Below are 18,216 nucleotides of genomic sequence, written 5' to 3'. Positions count from 1 at the left end.
AGTCTCACTTTTTATGTGTTACTTGGTCATAGGCAACAGAAGAAAGAGGAGAAAAAGGCACCCAACAATTCATTTTTCCCTATCCCTCTTAGAAGTCTCTCATTATGAGCAGCCCTTATTTCCACTATATGTATGGTTATAGGTATGAATTAGTTTAAATATCAAAGTAGGCCATTAAATAGGTAGCCAATTAGATAATCTCCATTAGAGGAAAATACTGCTGTTTAATTAGCTTGTTAAAAAACACTCCCATACACATACCCTGAGGATAAAACCTCCTGTAAAAGAACAAAAAGATATTTAGCCATTACAGCTGCCAACTTTTACAGGTACACAAATGTCTTTCTCAGAAAGAATATGTAGAGTGCATTGTGAGATTTACTCCTCTTGAAGTCACAGGATTCAAAAGTGCCTGACACCCATTCTCTTGGCCATTATGGCTGAGTGCAAAAGAGCAAATTCTGGCCAGGTGTGTATTGGAGGAGAGGAAATCCCTCTTACCCCTCTCCAAAACAAGAGACTCAAAACACTAGCCACCTCTGAGCAGTCTGCAGAGAATCAAACTTACCTGGCACAGATGCAGCTGTTCCAGTTGCTTCCTTGCCCCCATCTTCCCAAGGTGTACATCTGCCTTTCCATCTCCTACATTCATTATTTTCAAAGATAATCAAAGATAGATTTTAATTTTTCTCCTAATGAGGAAAACTATGCAGAAGGATTCGTTGACCCTTAGAAGAGCCTGTTCACTGTCAAACCCAGAGGCAATGCCTAGAAGCACAATTTTTCTTGCCAGATCTCAGCTGTTGCTAAATCCTGACAGAGGAAACACCAAACGACATCATTACTCTGCAAAACAAAATGAAATTTGCTAAATTTTATGTATAACCTGGATATTCTTGCAAATGTGCCTGTAAATTTATATTATCTTAATAGCAGAAACAACTTTTCCTACTTTTTCATGTTACCTATAAAATGCAGTTTTGTGAAGACAGAGACATCATGCAGAAAGAAATCTTTGCTACACTATAAAATTTACAGAAAAAAAAGAAAACTAACAGTCATAGAATATCCTGAAGTGGAAGGGACCCACAAAGATCATCAAGTCGAGCTCCTGACCCTGCACAGGACCACCCCCAAAATCACCCCATTGTGATTCAAATACAGATTACGTGAACTAAGTTTTGACACAAATTGTGATGAGATGAGAAGATATTTGGAGTCTGAACTGCACTTCATAAAGGAAATAGTTAACTGAACCAATAAATATCAGTAAGGATATTTCCAGAACACAACTTCATAAAATCTATAACATCCTTAGTTTTCAAACACAAAATAATAAGATTAATAAGAATAATGCTATAAGTTTTTAAACAGCTAAAATTTATTTCAGCTACCAAAACCACTACAGTTAATAATTTCAATATAGAAATACCTTACATTGTCCACAGAAAGTTCTCCCAGCTAGTACGAAACAATCTAGTTTAATGAATTTTAACAAGACATATGACTTCAAGACAGGACAAAAACTCCTCACAAGTTTATTTTACTGTTCTCAAACAGGAATTCCTTGGCATGCTGTCTTCACCTAACTTTTAGGTAATCAGCAGACCTGCTTGGTGCAACAGACATCATGATCTTTCGCTGTGTGTAAAATTAGGGATATAAAAATGAGAGTTACAACTCAGGCACCATACGTAGGATTCAGTGCAAACATAGGTGCTCATCATCACTTTAACTGTCAAATAGCATCCCAGCTGCCTTCACCTGCTTCTCCAAAATGTGTGCCTTTTCTTATCTGTCAGATCTGCAGTGATACTCAATGCCCTCTATCTGTTTAGGAAACTGAATCACAAATGGCACCAAGCCCATAACCCACCAACCATCAGCTGAACATCTAATGCATGTGCATTTGATTTCGAGCCAACAGACATTACTTACAGTCTCATCTACAGTAAAAGATTATCACCATATATTTTCCAAAGGCTGAATGCATCCCCAAAACCTGAACTTCCAAGGTTAAAAAATACTAAGCCTGAAAGACCTTAAGGGCTGCATTCTCAGTTTTGTTTTCCAGGAAATAAAATTTTGCTTCAACGCTTGCTTGAACATCTACAGTAAATCTGCTCTGTAAATCTCACAAGTGACTAAAAGGAATTGCCTTTGAAACTAAGGCATAGCTCATATCCTACTTAGCAATTCTATCCTGTAAAATTGCATCAGGATGTCTCGTTACAGGCACTCTTTCAGCTGCATGCAAACATGATCTTGGCTTCCATAGTGCTTTATAAGCTTCACAGTACCATTTTACCAAAAAGGGTACATTCCCAGCACTTGGTGAGGAATGAGCCTCCAGGCAGATGGCAGCTCAATACAGACATTCTGCTTTTTCACAAGCGTTTTCTTAATCAATCACAGCATATATAATTATTATATAAAAAAGGTGAATAAGCTCACCCAAGCTTACCACAAATGCTGATGTATTACAACTAAGCTTGACAGAAGTCTAGAGCATCGGGGATACTGAAGAGGATGATGTTTTTTGGCTTGGCACCAGCTATGTGAGAGGAATCAAGAGGGATGACAGTGCAGGGATGTGCATCTTATGATCATGGACAAGGCTACAGCACTTGGGCTGAGAAATTAAATTTGTGGAAGGAAGAGCAGATCACAAATGTTCCAACCTAAAATGACATGTTCACCTCTGTCATACTGTTAGTGAAGTCCAGCAGCAGTGGTTAAAAGGCAGGCTGGGGGCTACACTGTAGAACAAAACCAAGTATTTGGTCAGGGCAAGACGCTGTGAGACTTCACTGGAACATCTGTCTGTGAGATTGAGTTTGGAGGACCAATTCATCTCTGTCCAGTTGTCAGTGTAGCTGCCCCCTCCCACCTCACTCCAAGCAGCAGCTCTTACTTTTCTGGGGTGCTGGGACTCCCAGCTCTTACAGAAATCTCTGCTCACAGCCCAGAACCCCACAGTGAGTTGCTCTCTGCTCCTGACCATATTTTGTTTTAGTTATTTGTATCCAGGCATCTCCTCAACACAAAGATAAAGCAACCTGCATTCTAATGTAAGAGATACCTGCATATTGCCCCCCTCAACTACATCACATGGAGCAAAAAAAAAAAAAAAAAAAAAAAAGCCATGAGGGAGGATATTTCTGCCTCCTTCCCCTCTTTACAGGAAACACAAATGAGTGGTGTTACACTACATAGGCAGGAGATTTTGCTCTGCCTAGCAACTGGTCTTTTCCACTCACAGCATATGGTCTTGTTTAGTTTTTCTCTCCTAGCTGTGAACTAATATACAAGAGGAAGACCTTTGTCTATTCACCAAGGGAAACCAGAAACGTACTTCTAATGAAAGGTAGACACTTATCTTGGTGCCATGAGAAAGTGTTCACACCCCATTAAACAGAAGGTATATCCCTGTCTCTCTGGTTCTTATGTTTGTTGCCTCAGATTGTTAAACAGAGCAAGGGCTCTTCTACATCCAAGCACCTGCCTTTAATTGCATCTTATTGCATTCCCCACAGGGAAACAGGAACAGCTGCAAAGGAACACTGTACTGATGCAAGAGCAGAAAATATTCTTTTCTACTGAACAGAAAATGTGCTCCTTTCTACAAAAAGCACACTGCTCTAGAGAGAAATGGTTAGGAAAAACATCTAGTACTGCTTGCTTTTCCTGTTTTCTTTCTTTGTTTTCATTCAAACAAGTTAATAAATTGCTACTATAAAATAAAATTTAAAAAATTTAAGAATCTATAAAGACTATTTAAAACTCCCATTTTAGGAAAAATAACGTTTTTGGCTGAGCAACCTTCTTATTTTTTAATTCAAAGATTTTCCATCATGCCATGGCAGGTCATTGAGACTTAAATTGAAGTGAATATAATTTAATAAAATTAATGAATAAACTGAGTTTAGGACTACGTTCTAAGATTAAAAAAAAAATAGAAATAAGGGTTTCTCCCCATCCTGTTAGACTGAAGACCTGAAGACTGTGTAATGAAACTCTGGGAGACCATGTATATTTTTTACCTTTGTTGCATTCAGACTCTTTCTTTCCATCATTTGTTCCATTTATTTGTCTTCTGAATAAAATATTTTTAGTATGATATTTAATAGATAGCCTCTCAGTATTATTTTATAATACACTATATTCTTCTGCTGTTTTTTCCTGGGTTGTTTTCCTTTGTCTTCCTTTTAAAGACACTGCCTAGAATGAAGAAGAATGCTGAAAACCTTTATAATTATGCCAAGCCCCAAATGCAGAGGCTGACCAGCAGTTCCTGCTTTGAACTTGGGTGCTCTCCACCAGCTGACAGAATAATGAGCAAATTTTCATGTGACACAGGGCTGGTTTGAGAGGTCTTCCAGCTTAGGAGAGCAGAGAAAATCCTGAAAGAAACCCTGTCGTCTGGCTTGATAAAAGTCAGCAGAAAACAAGACACACTGACGCAAGGAACTACCCATGCTCATCTTATGGGGAAAAGCCAGCAGGAAAGTTTCTCCTCATACATTAAATTCAGGGCTTCCTGGCCTAACTAGGTCACCTCTACAAAAATCAAATGGAAACAATAATCCTAGAGTTTGGAAGCCCTAGGGCTTCCCAGCATGGTAACAACAGCCCTTTTAGATTGCAAATGCTTTCTGGGCCCAAGTTTTAAAAGAGACATTTGCTTTCTCTATATCCACATCTGTACCCAGAGGTGGCACAATAAACAGTAAATTCACAGCATCACTCTCTGTCTGGGCCTCCTAATACAATAAATGGGAAAGTGCTATTGTTTCTTTGCATACCCCTCTCATGAATTATTGAATTAAAAAATGAGAATCTCACCATTTTTTTTGCCCCAAACTACTAAAGAAACAGAATATTTAACCTCCCCCCGCTTACCCAAAATAAAAAGAATAAAAATGGGAATATTTTCTTATTCTCTTTGAAGTTGATTGGATTTAAGCAGACTGTAATACTGAGGTTTGGTTAGTTGCATGCATTGAATGCTTCGTGTTATGCTCCAACTTTCTTATTTATTTATTTTAGACAACTGAAACAGACTTGTTTTTAGTCTAAACTATTGACTAAAAAAGTTAAAAAAAGAGCTAATTTGAGAGCCTCAGTGTATGATGATGTCTTTGACAGAATAGGCACAAGCCAAAAGCAGCATTCTTTCCCTACCGTGTTTATTTGCATCAGCCTTAGCTTTGAGGTGCCTCTTTTGGACTGAAGAGTACCTCAGATTTAGCAATCCTTCTAGGCTTTGCCTCAGGTCTTGTAACAACAAGGAATTTTCAGATGGGAGGAGTGGAGTTTTCATTTAGAAAGAAAACACCATCATTCACAAAGGTTGAGTGAAGGAGGAGACAAATGCACCATGCACAGTGATCAAGCCATGAATGCTGGGAACTGAAATATCTCAGGGTATCTCATCTCCTCCTCCTTCCCACATCCTCTATCCTCCAGTTAACCATTTAGTAAAAAAGCTGTGAAGGGGTGGCTGCTGCTTGTGTTGCCCCCTTGGACCCATAACCACATTGCAGGTGAAGAGCAGAAACCACAAGATTGCCCTAAATACACGATGAGAGCATGCAGGAAATCATATGATTTCCTGCACATCTCTGAGCATCTTAGAAATCACCTAAGTTCTGGAAGGTCTGTGTCCTCGTTCCTGCAGAAGCACAGTGACAATCCTGCCCAGGCCCCAGCTAACTCTGCTGTGTGCAAAAAATCAATTTGTTCTTATTTTTGCCCCATGCTTCTTTGCTCCCCTGCTAAAATACAAGGCTCCAGAGATAGAAGTTCAAGCATGATAGTCCTGATAATTTTTTGCAGTGGAATAAAAAAATATTCTACAGGACTAAAATGAATACAACCTTCTAAGTAAGTTTCTTTCCTCAAAAGAAGTTTTTAAGATTTAATTGAAAGGAAGTATTTCAGTATTTCAGTCTCTGGTAACAAATGAACATGGATGTCAGATAACAGGCTCCAGCTCTCAAGGAAACATAGAAAACCTTGGAAAGCAGTAAGGAAACTGTAGATGAAGAGCATTGGTTAGTACTGGAAGGATCACCAACTCTGAATTATGCTTTAATATTTTTTACCTTTGCTGTACCTGCCTCAGGTTAATTAATTTTCTGCCAGACCAAGCTTTGGTCTCACAGTCATCAGCAGTGATGACAGGCTGTGACAGATGAAGTTGTTCTCAGGTGCCAAACATAGACTGACGTCACATTTTCTTCCTGTCCAAGAGTATTTTCCTTTACCTTGGAAGCTAAGGCAGTTTCTAGGTATTAGTGGGCAAGAGCAGGGATAGGAGCAGTTCCCTCTTCCAGCTCACTCTTCCCATGTTCACACCTACACTTCTCCTCTACTAATGTTTCTAAATCCTCAGTCATTCATTTCCTTATAAGTCTGACTGAGATAATAACTCTCCATACCTATAAAGATGTAATAATCATGTAATAAAAAGAACATTTAATATTTTAATAGTAATATGGTGCCATTATTTACTCTGTGGCTATATCTCATCAGCATCATGAAAAGCAAGATCTAGAAGAAAATATAACATAGAACATAAAACAGGATTTCAGACTGGGTTTTTGCCTTAATTATCACAACCAAGAGCAATGACCCTTACTTGTTACAACACCAGCTCCAAACTAAAATATTCCCATAGTTCTGACAGGCATCTGAGTTTAAATAAAACCTCTGTAAGAATACTACTTTTTATAATTACCTACATACTGAGAATTAAATGAGAGCCCTACCAGTTCCATTCATCACATGTGTATTTGCAATTGAAAGGTGACACTTGGCATCTCTCCTGCTTACTTTCTATTTGTCATGTTGTTTTTCATATTGACAAGGCACATCTTGTCAGATCTTGTGAATATTATCTGCACTGGTTAAACAAACTCGCAATTTGAAATAATTATTCATAAATCATGCTTTCTGCTGTTTTCAACTAGTTAGTCCCATTTTTTCCCAACTCCTTTTCTAGTATGTGAGGCTAAGGTGTCTAAACCTTTGAGGTTATCTGAATCAAAGAAAACACTATTTTATTTTGCACTCAACAGTAAATTCTACTTCTGTATGTTGGAGGCAGCAGCTCTATACCCAAGGCTTTTTTTTAGCCCAAATTAAATGAATTTGTGTATATGCACACATCATTAAAGTACAACATTTAGAATTTATCCAAGATCTAATTGCCTGTACACAAAATGGAGTTTTTATTGCTCTCTGTAATAGGAAATCTAGATAACTATTTTTGTTTGCTTGTATGCCTGCCAATATAGAAGTTGACATAATTCAATCTTTCAGATTCTAAGCAACCAAGATGATTAAATTACTTGCATATTATTATATCTTGACAGAAACTCCCTCTCCCAAAATATCATTAAATCTGAGGGGGTTTGTTTTTAAAAATATTGAGCTGAAACAGAAAAAAGTCAACACAAATTTGCAGTCTACATAAAAAACAGGGAAACCTACAATTTATTTAAGATGTGAAAAATTAATGGCAAGTGAGTAATGGATTTCTCAGCTACTATATAGGAGGGAGGAAAAGAAGTACATGCATGGAGGCCTTTTCTGACAAACATATATAAATCCTTATTTAAGATATGTCAATTTGAAAAATATTTTGTGTTACTAGTAAACATATGCAACACAATTTCAGGGATTGTTTTAAGCTTATTTGAATGTTTTCATTATTATCCTGTATGTTAAGGTTTTACTGAAGTTAGTCACATGATGCAGCTAACTAACTCCTCTATTTCTTTTTTAACATGAACAGCTAAAAAACTTATATTATTGTCTCATAACAAAAGTGTTATTAAAAAAAAAGGAAAATAAATGCCCTGTGTACATCAAGTGCCATTCACAGCAGAACCTCATTCAGATTTCTTATGCAGTTCCTCAATGAGTCTTGACCAAGCACAAGTGACAACCTACTCAGACTGTCCAAGAATATAACATGTAAAAAATGTAAATACTAATTATCAGTTGAAACTAAAGAGATCTGTTCATGTGATGTTTGTCTTCACATGAGCTAAGGAGTGTAAACTACTCTGCCTCTCACTCTCCAGCTGTGTCCTCCCACCCACTCAAACTCGTATATTGTTTCTCTTGGAGATCATTATCCTAGCCCTGGATTCTGAAACACTGACATGCTCCAAATAATAATTTAATCTCTCAGTTATGAGTTACCCAGAACACCAGGTATTCAAGTTTCTTGCATACACCTGCCCACTTATAGGCCCTTCTGATTCCTGCAACACCAGCAGACCAGCTGGCATGTAAAAGTAATGCCAAAGTACATAATATTTCTCTTTGTATACCTACCAATATTCAAGCCCTGAAAACAATGAGGAATTTACCTAAATGCAGGTCCAGTAAACCTAGCAGAGATGCTTAAACATTCTCTTAATTTAATTGATAGAAAGCATGACCTGAAAATTAAATAAAAGAAACTATTTTTAGTGAAAATCATCAATTGTGCCTGACTCTACTGAAAAATCCAACAGAAAAAATTCTATAAACAATAGTATTATCTGCAAATGAAGGAAACTTTTCATCAGTTTCTCTCCACAGGCAGAAGCTGAGGAGCACAAGGGAGCCTGGAAAATACACAGTGTTAAATAAACATCCTTAAAGGTTTTACTAAACCCTAATATAATGTGTTTTTAGCTGACTGAGATGGTATCACTCACTATTCTGTCTTGAAGAGTTAGGACACCCAGTTCATATGCTGGCTGATCCTCACTTACCTCTCATTTATTATCAGCAAACATAGAATACTTTAAAGAAGTTCAGGTCTTTCTTTCTGGCCGCCTCAATCACTACTTCACAGAAGGCATTATTTTATTATTTTATTATTTTATTACAGAGATCTGGGTAATTTACTAGATGTGGTATATATCAGTAGTACTACTATGCCAAGTTACAGAGTTTTAAGAAGCAAATCTAAAGAGACCAAAGCAAATCCATTTTCTTCCCTCCTAATCTTCACACAACCTGATTTACACAACTCTTTGCTTATAAATCTATTCTTTTTATTCAGTGCATATTCACAAAAGTTCTTTATTTTACAATCATAAGATCACAGAATGGTTTGGGTTGGAAGGGACCTTAAAAGTCACCTCATTCCAACTCCCATGCCATGGGCAGGGACAGCTTCCACTAGACCAGGTTGCTCAAAGCCCCATTCCACCAAGCTAATTTTTACTTAAAAATACAGTACATGTTTAAAAAAGCTTTTAGACAGTGTGTGAATAGCAAATTCAACACCCATGAAACACACCATAAAACTTCTCAGAGCGCTCAAAACCTTAGGCTAACTTTGTAAATATTAGTGGAAAAGAAACAAAAAAATTTTAACAGTTACAAATCCAGTGACAGCTAAATTAAATTCACAAAAATGTCTTTCCGTGGAGATTAGTGCTTTCACTGATGTTTCACAGATACTGTAGCAATAATCCCTTTACACAGGTATGCAGATTCAGTTTTACTGATAAAGTATCCTCCAAGAGCCTCAGCTTGAGGGTGTCTTTTCAGAAGCCAAAGGCCAGCATTTCAGATTACTTCTACAAAAATTAGACAGTGATTAGCAACTGTCTTCATTTACACAGTTGCTGAGATAGACACATTTTAGCTGCATCATGGGCTCCCACATATTCATTGGCATTTTCCCTTTTCTTCATATTGACTGCAGTCTGTTTGCCTTTTCTTTCATTTCTGTACCCTGCCTTTTCCATCTGGTGTCTTTTTTATCTCCATCTAACTAATGAAGGTCTACCCACTCCATTTTAGAAGTTTCAGCTATGACAGTTGTGCATGCTCATTTCAAGCATTTCTTATTTATACTTGTTCTGATTTTTCTGTGTAAGGACTTGGGACTAGATCTAGTCAGGAATTTATTTTATAAAATGGACCTCTCCCAAAAATTATGGTCATCAGCTCAGAATAATTAAAGGATTTACATGAGATTCAGATAAAATTAATTTTTAAATAGACGTGGTATTTTTTGCATGTGTTTCTATTAAGGTAGTTTTCTAACAACATTAGACTATTCAGAACATTTGTATTTATTCTACCAGAACTATGTTTAAAGCACCACACCAGCCTTTCATATTTATGACATGTATCTCACCATAGAGGTCAGCCCATACAAGTTCCATCATGAGCTGCTTTGCATAAAGATATCAGCTGGATTGGTCGGGCAAGTTTTAGCAAGTCTGTATGAAGAAAAATAGCTCTAACATCTGCAAATGTGAAGAAATGTAAGAAATTGTATTTAGGAAATACAGTGTGCTACCCCTCTTATAGGGAAACTGCATTGCTTTTAATGTGCAGGAAGCAGAGATGATAAAATATTTCATATATTAAGGACCATTAGCTGTATTATTTTTGTCAAGCCTCCTTGATATTAGTAGTGTGCTGATGGATTGTTGCTTACCTACCAGGCAGCACTTAGAGAAATGGAGGTCCTTGAAAGCAAACAGCATCAGAGCATAAATCAGCTAGAATGAAGACAGGAGTGTATATAGATTTTTGTGGTAGGAACGCTCAGGAGATTGTTCTTCGAAGTCCACAGATTGGAGATTACATTCATATTGATTTATCGTCAGACATTTATTGATCATTGGCTAAATGACTCTACAGATAAACATATGTATCTTTTCACTTCTGCCACTAAACCTCACCTTACTGATGATGCAAGATGAAAAACATAATCCTCTCAAACTTAAAGTGTTAATTAAATGCTGCATGAAATTCTTTGCAATACAATGGGCCCGAAACATATTACAAAACTGAACCTCAACTCCTACTCCCATTTAGAACAAATGAAAACCTGATGAAAATATTCAGATTTACTTTCAGCATTTTAAGTAAAGTAATCTATGACTATCCTTGGAGTTCTGAAATTTATCTTTAAATATCTTTACATCATTTATTTTAAATGTCTTTACAGCATTTCCTATAACACCACATATACATTAAAAAAAAAAAGGCAACACCTTCAAATTTACAGGTACTTCCTTTTTCAAACTACAGGGCATTGCTATGAAGAATTGATGTCAGAGACAATGGACAACCTGATGAATAGGAGCTATCAGCAAATTCCTAAAATTATTTTCAGTTAGTCTTATCAATTCACACCCTATAATAACATAGAACAGATCCTATATTCTATGGAGCTGAGACAGTTTACTATAATTGTACCAAAACTTTTTTTACTTAAGGTCAGATTTTTTTCTGGGTTGTTTTCACGAACACTTTTTTCCATTTGCATGTTGCACTTAGAAATATGAAATTCAAATGCCATCACACCACAGATATATTTTTGCAACACATGAAAATCTAACATTTCAGAGATAGAAATCTCCAACTAAGTGAAACTTACTCTTCAGTGTTGTCTGCCGTTTGCAGCACATTGATTTGGTGAAATTCCTATAATGCTGAACTCACTTAGTTCTTGTATTTACTCAACAGCAACCAAACACCAGCAGTTAGCAACAATTACCTGGCTATATGCCTGTGTGAGCCAAAATGAAACAGAGAAGGAATACACAAAGAAAGGACCAGTTAAACAGAAAGATGAAACCAGCATCCATGCAGTGAACTGCCAGCCTAGTTTTAATGAGCTCATGAGTTTGCTCTGGACATCGGCAAAGATTTTCACATGCTAATAAACAGAGAGGGTCACCTGAGCTCAACCTTTGCTAATCAACACACTTTCCCACCCAGACTGGAAACTGGTACACAGAAATTTAGCACCCCACTATTTACTCGTGCCTCAGCTCTGTCCCTCTCCCCAGCAGCAAAATGTTTGGTGAGAAGAACCATCAGAAGCCTCTGCAAGTTTGATGCACTCTCCCACCCTATCCACTTCCAAAACTGCTTGTTAGGAATGCCTGAATGCAATCACTCCCCCTTAAAAAACCCAGGACAAGCCCATTATTAAAAGTACTTTCTGCTTCATACACAGTTTCTCTCACAAGGAGCTTTTGGTTCTCATGTGCCATGGTAATTTTTCACAGATCCACAAGGAACTCCTTTGAAACCTGTTGCTGGAAGAAAATCCCTTGCCCTTCTCCAAGCCATCTGGTCTCCTGATCTTTCTCTCTCTTGCTGCTGCAGACTGTAATTAGTCCCAGCTGAACAGATAGATAATCTCCTTTAAGAGCCAAAATCACCTGGGGCATATATATTGCATTGCAGAGCATGGACCAATATTCACAGATTAAAATAAGTTTCCTATTATCTTCTTTCCCTTGTCTTCAGAATCCACAGAAAAAAAATTGGAGTGGAAGTTCATAGACAAGAAAATTATTCACCGCCTTTATAAAACATGTAGAAATTAAGAAAATACATATTATTAGTTCAAAATTCAAACTGATGTATTGAATTTTGCTTTCCCAGTGGAAAAATGAATCCTTAATTGAGAAGATAAAATACTTACTTGCAAATAGAAAGTATTGGTTTTGCAGAAAATGATGTCAGGACCCAGGGGGTAGAACTTACCACCATAAGGAAGATTTTAAATTAGGAAGGGTTAAGTCAAAGAAATTGTGCCAAGTTGGAACTCTGAAAATGCACCTAGTGATATTTAAGGTTAACTTATGTATAACACACCACTAGAATGAAAGTGCTTGGATAACTATACTATCAGAAATGCCTTTATGGAACTGAAGGAAATGAAATAACAAAAAATAATGAGCACTTTGGAACAGAAAAGCCTATTGCTTACACTTTATTTTATGAAATAAAAAATAAGGAAAGAAAACTAACTAGACAGTATAAAACTATTTTTCATTTCATGGTTATAGCTCCAGTGAAATGTCTAAACAAAAAAAAAAAATTGTTCATTATTGTTCATTATTTATGTTGTTATGAAAAGCCAGCAACAAACTTGACTTATAAGAGTTAATGCAAATTGCTCTTACTGCATCCATACACTCATACTATTAGAAATGTGGAAAACTCATAATGAATAATGTGATTTTTTTTTCATATTTGCTTCACTACCACCGTGAGGTTATAACATATAACAATTTGAGTGGGAAAAGGAAAAGAAAAGAAGAGATGCAATCCTGAGGGAAGAAACAAATGCAGATGGCAGGCATTGCCTGCTTTACAGTGACTGGGCTACACTCATTCATGTACCTTACACTACTTCTTCCCTCTGTCCATAATAACATGCACATATTTTGAATACCTTGAGTTGAATTTCACATTATTTATGGTGTAATTACCGTAATCTATGGTGGAGACTTAAAAACTCCTGGGTGGCCCCACACCATTCTCAGACTGTCAATAATGATTCTGCAGAAGCAGAAATAGCAAAACAAATCAAATGCCTCAGAAAACAATGCTGTACTATCACCTAGGATAAATAAGACCTGTTTTTTGGTGGCTGGCACACAGTCTTCCTTCACTGACAGCTTCAAATGCCACCATCACTCAGAGGCATCTGAATTAAACACTGTAGATTGATGCTGTGAATGCACAGTGCTCATTTGGATCGATAACAGCGCCACGCTGTCTTGGGCACATCTGCTATTCCACAGTGTACCAAGACTCGCACATTCATAACTGGAACTAAACCTCCTGCTCCAAAAACTCACGTGCTTTAAATGTTGCTGTTGAGATTCACAAAGAATGACACAACACCACACATGGCAGGAAGGGGTGTTTGATAAAAATACTGATTGGCAGCCATGTCTCCCTAGTTCTGCTCCTGATTTTGCAGTTGACCTGCAGTGCAAGACAAAATGAACCATTTTTATCACTTGGTGCCTTTATTTACCTATCCAACAGATAAAGTAACTAAAACTTGCTTTTCCTTTGAAAGCAATTGGATGGATGTGGGAACATCAAAATGTATACATTAAGAGTGAAAAACCTCAAGGAGGGTCACTAAAGGCCTTGAAGAATGCCTTCTTGAGTAACATCTTTATATCATTTCTTCATCCCTCTAAATAAGTGTAATAAAAATAATGTAATTCTTCTATAGAATATGATGGTACCATTTGGTTCTGCAATTTTTTGTGAAGACCTGAATAATATTATGTGAATTCTGTCTTTGACACAATGGGGCTAATAACTACCAATCAATTCTGCTCAGATTTTCTATGAAAGAACTGCAGACATACATTACAAATAGGTACAAATACTAGTAAGTGGGTATTACTAAGACAGAAAGTTTTTACAGTGAAGGCCTCCTAGGCCCAATTTAACAAACAGCTATGTCTGAAAATGTGTTTCAAAATGGGGAAATGTTTGTGTTGTAAGCGTTGCTCTTTTACAGTCAAGTTTATACCCCATGTGCTATCATGTGGATAAGTAGTTTTCTCAACCTTAATTTCTTATTTTCCCTTCTTATTTGAATAACAGCTGGGAATGGTGGCATATTATAAACTGCCAATCTCTTCAGAAGCTGCACTTACAAGCATTAAGTAAACATCAGTTTTTAAAATTAAGTCTTCAACATGCTGAGAAGCATGCATTTTTATTTCAAATTACAAGTAAATGTGTTAAAAATGAGGATGATGAGCTCTTTTCCTGCCTACCCCTCCTGCTAAGTGTAAAATGCACTGATTACAGTAGTTCAAGCTATCCATCCCATTGTGATGATCAGAATAGTTTGTTGTGACAAAGAAATACATCTGGACAAAAGATGTTTTTTATAAGATATCTTCTCCATGCTACTTACATTCTACATGATTTACATGCAGCAATGTGTTATATAAATACCTTTATTATATAAATACCTGTCATGAAATGCTTTGGAGTTGGCACAGAGAGAGGTACACCAAGATACCTTGGGGAGAGAAAAGCCATCCTGATTCTAGAAGCTATGTTTGACACCTTGATAAAGTCTATGATTAAGGAAATACATAAAACAAGAATAGGAGCTGAGTATGATTTAAGTATAGTAAAGAATATAAAAGGAACAAAGCCAAGTTTAGGTGGACAAACTACAGAAGGACATATCTAAATTAGTGAAGTTGAAGGAAAAAATGAGTGGAATATGACTCTCCATCATGTCCTGGGATTAGAAGGGAGTCTGGCCAAAATTAAAGAAGGAACTGTAAGTAGTCTAGCTATAATCAGTCAAGGGGTATTAAGTGAGTGGATTGCCAGTCTCATTTGTTCAACAAAGAGATTAATCTCTGAATAAAGCAAATCTGCATGAAAATTTTTAGGAAGAACCACCAAGATTTGTCTCCTACCCTCAAACCTCACAGGAGCTATGTTCCTCCATCTCATCCTCATATATTGAAAAATTGGCCCATGGATCATTTTGAAGGCACAGAAAATATTGTTGAGGGCAGTTGTCCTCCTGTTTCTGGGTAGTATTTTATGTATATACATGTATAGCGGTATTATATATGTATAGCAGTTGTACATATATATATATATATATATAAAAAATAGATAGAAGCTGGCAATATTCAGTGTGAAAGCTAAATACATATTTACAGCCTAATAAAACCACACACCTATTTATTTTTTTTTTCACCTGTCCTGTATGATGTACTTCCAAAACAGCCAAGCCTTCCTTGCCCAGCATTTGTGCTTCAAAGCGTTGCCCAAATAACAGAAAAATAGGAAGCTGTACTGCAGTTTTGCCTCAACAGAACTTGATTTATCAAGCTGCTTTTGCTTCCATATTCCTTTTGGTTTTATTTTTTCTTCTTCCCCAACACACATACAGAGTGAATCTGATGCCTGGTATATGTGGTACAGCTGAAAGCCTTGTTGTGCCTCAAGAAAACCTTGTTGATCAATATCAATTCTATGTAACTTACTGTGCATTCTTTGATCCTTCTTGAGTAGTTATTAAAAAACCATGTCCTTGTGTTAGTCATCTACACACAACATTGCTGAGTTTTTCTCCAATAGTCATACAGGCACACACAGATAATGTTGAAAGGAAAAATAATTCCATCTGGACAAATAACACTGATTGACAGAGTTATTTTTAAGAACACTTATCACTTAGGTTTTTATGTGTAAAATGAGATAACAGATATCTTTTCATATCTTTTTAAACTTAGAAACATTCTCCAAGTCCAAGGAGGCTATGTTTCACCATGAATCCTCAAGTGATATATTTGACTGTGATTATTCACAGTAATTCATGGTTTTGTCAGCTATGCATTGCAGAGTATGTATGAACAAGAATCAGATGATGGAGCATCAATAAAAGTAAAAATATTACATTTATCTTGAGAGTTTTCACTGGATATGTTTGCTAACACATTCACAGTGGAAGCAGAAGGCATTAAGGATGATCTAGGAGCTCTCTTCATATTTTACTGATCCAACATGGAGTGAATGAGAATCTGACCCTGAAAGTGCTGCATAGTGAATGAGTGAGTGCTATGAACACCAGCTACATTTCTACACAACACACCAGAAGCTATCAATCAGAAATTCCTAAAGAAACAGTGTACACCACTTCCATTTTAACTTTTTTCCCTACTTCCTTCAAGTAGGAAATCCTTCTGGCGTGGGCAAGTGAATTTTAATATTCTGCCTAGTGGTAAATCTGCATCTAAAAATAGGATAACATGTCTTCTTATGGTTTTGAAATTTATTTGAATAGTAATGTGGTTACCAAGCAAACTTCAGGCATCTAAACCTTATGTTTCTATAAACTTCATGTTTGTTAATGGTACTCCTGAGAACCTGTGGAACTCCTTGGAGTTAGGTGCTGTAAAAAAACCCCAAAAACAAACAAGCAAGAAAACCAACCCAAGAAATACCTCCAAAACTAAAAAATTCCTTTATTCTAAGGAACTAATGTTCCAGAGAAAAGAAAAGTAATGAAAAAGCCTGTAGCTAAACTATTGTGAATTAGTTTCCTGATCAGCAAGGAAGGAAATTAAATCTTATGACTCCTCCAGAGTCACTGATCATTCCTCCTTTCTTTGAATGAATTGAAAAATATATTTATTTACATGTATTTTAAGTCTGTCAACTGGAGAGCCTGCTAAAAATCAACATTTAACAGAGAGGAATTTGAGGAGAACCTGAATAACTATTTCACACTGAAGAATAAAGTTCAAAATATATCATCTATCTGATATATGTTAGCTCATCAGATATGCTGTGAACCACTGACCAAAGAAACCTTTACATTGCTGCTAGGATATTTTCTATCAAGCATTCACCAGCTCTGACATAATTTTTGTAAATGCTTCTAATTCATATGAAGAAAGTATATGAAATCACTGTAGATATTATTGTTTATTTTTAATTTTCTATGGGTTATAAAATGCACACTTAGAACTAAATGCCAATCGTTTCCTCTTCAGTGTTGCTGAACAAGATATCAGATTCCTAATGAGGAAAAACCAGAACATCAGTTTGTTATGCATCTTATTCATGAGTACATCCAGAAAGGATGAATAGATGACTGACTGTAATAAGGAATAGCTGATGTACACAGCGCAGTAGACATTTTTCATTATACATCACTTCTCTCCAGTTACCAAAAGTATGGATTAGCAATGATGCTGGGAAAAGGAACACACCTGACATTTTGGTGCTTCAGTCAGCTCATACAAATGAGCTAATTTTCAACACATTGTTGCAAACTCAACAGAGCTTCCTGAACATCTTATATTTTCAAATTAGAGATAACAGGGAACAAAATTATAAATTCCTCTCTTTTACATTTAGTTGACAAAGATAAAAGGCAGTGAAAATACTTATATATGTATCACTCAAATGAGTGAAATTTGATGAACGAAGTAAAAAGACAACACCAATAAGAAACACATTCGCTGTTAATGACTCTAAATAATGTTTCTGCTTTTTTGCCCCTTGCAGTCTTATCAAAGGCCCTGCCATAGCACAGCAACACTTCCAGGACAATGGAAAAAACAGTGAAGAGGATTTCTTTGTTTTTAACCTGTGTGAAAGAAAAGCATGTTTGCATAAAGCCATGCATCCAGACTTGTGTTTCTAAGAGTTATTCCTATTACAGAATTTGACTGAGTTTTAATGTATGTTTATAAGGTATCAGGACCACAAGAAGACTAACTTCTTTTGTAACCTTGAACAGAAATTACATCTCAGCTCCAGTGATTGCTCTAACGTAGTGGGGTGGCTATTCTTAAATATGAAGGTTAGAGACTACTACTTGTGCTAAATATGCAAAAGGGCTTCTTAACCATGTCCATTTGCCCCATCCTA

The sequence above is a fragment of the Passer domesticus genome, chromosome 4 (assembly GCF_036417665.1).
Source record: "Passer domesticus isolate bPasDom1 chromosome 4, bPasDom1.hap1, whole genome shotgun sequence".
Classification (NCBI taxonomy): Eukaryota; Metazoa; Chordata; class Aves; order Passeriformes; family Passeridae; genus Passer; species Passer domesticus.
Note: the sequence above shows the minus strand (reverse complement) of the source record.